This window comes from Ursus americanus, chromosome 17, assembly GCF_024610735.1.
Source record: "Ursus americanus isolate L20-20 chromosome 17, mUrsAme1.1.p, whole genome shotgun sequence".
In the NCBI taxonomy this organism is placed as follows: Eukaryota; Metazoa; Chordata; class Mammalia; order Carnivora; family Ursidae; genus Ursus; species Ursus americanus.
In genome coordinates, this window is record NC_142143.1 from 28,125,691 (window position 1) to 28,129,206 (window position 3,516).

General features: G+C 34.9%; 1 protein-coding gene across 1 annotated transcript in view; it reads left to right on the top strand.

The window, feature by feature from the left end:
* The window catches only part of EPYC (epiphycan), a 35,964-nt gene that overhangs the window by 13,348 nt on the left and 19,100 nt on the right, over positions 1 to 3,516 (top strand). The window lies entirely within an intron of this gene.

A 3,516-nucleotide genomic window follows, 5' to 3' on the forward strand; every position in this document is an offset into this window, starting at 1 on the left:
TCCCCATGTTTTCTTTCAGCCGGGGCATCAACCTCAGCAGATTCTTGAACTGAAGCTGTCATGAATGTTTGTGAAGTCTCTGGCCCCTGGGAGCCAGGGTAAAACAATCCTTCTACCACATTCTCATCAAGACTTAACTAACCTTTCAAAGTTCCAGGACTTAATTAGCATTTCTGTCTTCCACGTCCTTTTCAGTGGAATACATTTCCTCTCTTAGTGTAAAGGTTCTCAACTTCGGCCACATATTTTTCATCACCTCTAGAGCTTTTAGAAGTCCTAATGCCTAGGCCACACCTCAAACTATTGAAATCAGAATCTCTCCGGACGGGCCCAGATCAGGTGTTTGACTTCCCTCAGCTCTTCTTTTAGTGTGAGTCAGTTGTTGCTGGTTTTTTGTTTTTGGTTTTGTTTTTTTCTGAATTATTTCAATCCACATTTACTTTGGATGCCATACTGCCCTAGGACTGTGTGCTAGAGGTATGCCTTCTCATTTCTTTCTGGTCCAGACTTTTGTTTTTCTAACATAGTCCTATAGATTTTGTCTTGTGGCATCTAACACAGGGACATATATATATTATATATATATATTATATATATATATATTATATATATATATATATATATAATATATATATATATAAATAGGTGCACCTGGGTGGCTCAGTCGACCAAGTGGCTGGTTCATGATTTCGGCTCAGGTCATGATTCATGGGCCATGAGATCAAGCCTGAGTTGGCTCCTCGCTCATCAGGGAGTCTGTTTGAGATTCTCCCTCTCTGCTCCTCTCCCCACTCACACTCATTCTCTCTCATATAAATAAATAAGTCTTTAAAAAATTAGTAAATTATGGGCACCTGGGTGGCACAGTCCATTAAGCATCCAACTCTTAATTTCAGCTCAATTCATGGTCTCAGGGTCCTGGGACTGAACTTCCACACACAGCACAGAGTCTGCTTGGGATTCTCACTCTCCCTCTGCCCCTCCCCTCCCAAATGAATAAATAAACAAAATCTTAACATTTTTTTAAAAGATTAGTAAATTGTAAGTCTTCCAGAAGTAACATTGTTCAAACATTTTTTGGAACTTGTCATATTTTTGAGTTGGGTAATCCTACCCTGAACATGTTCTCCCATCACACTAATATCTAATCTAAGATTGAAATTGACCTGTTATTTTCCTGCCTGACTCCCTTTTAATATGCCTAGTTTTCACTGGATCTTCCCCAATTCTACAAATTCATCATTTCAATACTCCTAGGACAAGTTCTGGTTAACCTTGTCTTGAGTTTGCCAGGAATACATGGGCTTACCTTGTGTTTGTTAAAGTCCACACACACAGGCATGGAAATAGTGCAAGAATTATTGCTTGGTAATGTTGTCACCCACCAGGTTGTGCAACCACTGGGTTTTGATGTCAATGCAGCCAGTATGAGATGCAGATAGATGAACTCTAAAAGATAACCACAGTGACACCATGCCAGTCTCTCTGCTCAAAAGAAGTGGTTGCAAATATATATTATACACTCCATTTCTTAACTGTAATATATGAGAAAAAGAATACAGAAAATATATATAAAAGATATTGAGGCTGGATCAACTTTTCTTGTGTGTTTTCTTTGGAGTTATGATATCAAAACTCTGATTAAAGACATAAATATCAAAGAAATTAAAATCCAGGACATTTAAGATAAAAATCCTTCCACTAAAACTATATTGAATCTATAACATATAAAAAGACATAAAGGAAGTTGAAGGGAATTGGTACATTTGGTACTGAGAGAAAAAAAGAAAGATCATAAAATCAAATATTTTCAAGGTCAATTAACTACTATTCGGCAGCCTTCTCCTATTGGCAGGGTGATTCAATCATAGTAATAATAGCAAAAATTTATGCTTGTCAACAAAGTTAAAGATTCCGATACCTTGAAAAACAGTTCTTCCTTTGCCTCATGCTATTGCAGAGCTGATTTACCTAGAGTCCTTTGTTCTGGTTCCATGGTTATCAACAATCTTTTGATCATAATAGCTTCTCAGGTGAGACTACGGAGGCTACAGAGACTGGTGGCAGTAGGAAGATTCAGGTCAGCTTTCTGGTTTAGTACAATTTTGGGGTTTAAAGTAATTCTGCCCTAAAAGATAAAGTCAGATTTCTAAGTTTGTAAAATTGTGTAAGGCTTTACCATTGAAATTGGACAGCAGAAACAAATTAACATACTAATTATCTCTTTCAAAAATGATTGGCTATTAGCTGGTCCTCCCTGAGACATCCTCTATCAGTGCACATATTAGCCTATTCAAAATGTCTATTATTACCCTCTGATGATATATACATCATCATCATCATCACCATGAGTGAATAGCAATTTTATGTAGAGAAGTTCTACATATGAAAAGGCATGGCTTATTATGCTTTGTGAATCAATAAAGTCTGTGTTAGAAGGAACAATTTGCTTTGCGTTAGCATAAGAAAGATTGAAATTTAAAAGAAAAATACGAAATTACTCCATCATAAAAAACAAAAAACAACTAGAGTCTAGAGGGTTCCAAATCTCTTAGTTTTCAGTCCAACTTCTTGTTTTCAATTACTGTGATTGACTTTCCCCCTACCCGTATCCTCATGAGATTACTGATTTCAGCCTACACTAAATTGTCTTTCTGGCATCCTTACTTGGGGAACAAGGACAGTAAGGGGAAAGGGAATGTGAACTGGCTTTGTTATTAGATGTTTCTAAAGCCTTTGCCAAAGTTCCCTACCAATATTATTTAGAGACATTCAACTAGAACTAGATGATACATTTTGTGAGAACTAGGATATTGAAAATCTATTAATTTTCTGGAGCCTAACAGGATGATGGTAAATGAAGACCTCAATAAACTGGGATAAAACTGAAGTAGAATTTTTTTCTGGCAACTAGAAATGGAATATTGCCACTTCTGACAAAAAAGAAAGGAAATGAGAAAATAAACATGTGAACAACAAAATACTGTGGTTCTTCTCTGTGGATTAGAGAAGGTATGATTAAATGAAACCTTCAAATCATCAGCTCTCTTTTTTGCATTAAAATTTTCATTTAAACATTATATTAAATACAAAGAAGCGTAACCATTTAGAGTTACAAATTTATGATGAATCACCATCTATTAGGATAGATTTTTAAAAATATGAAAGAACTCACATGTTTTCAGAAATATATCCTAGCAAGTCAATATCAACTATTATGATTTTATGGCTTTGAAGTAAATAGAAAGTGATTAACTAATTTTGATATTGGACTTGTAGATATTTACTCCTTATATAGATTTATTAACTCTGATTTATATAGATTTATTAACTCTGATTTAATCCAGTTAATAAAATACTGAGCTTTAAAAATAAGTAAATTGAAATAATGGTGAATTCACTCAAATGTGGTAGTATACTATTTCAGCAAGTACGCCACCAAATCGGCAAGATCAAAGAAAAGTTATTTATAAAAAAGAAATCAGAGAGAATAGAGTGACAACAAAAATAGGCATT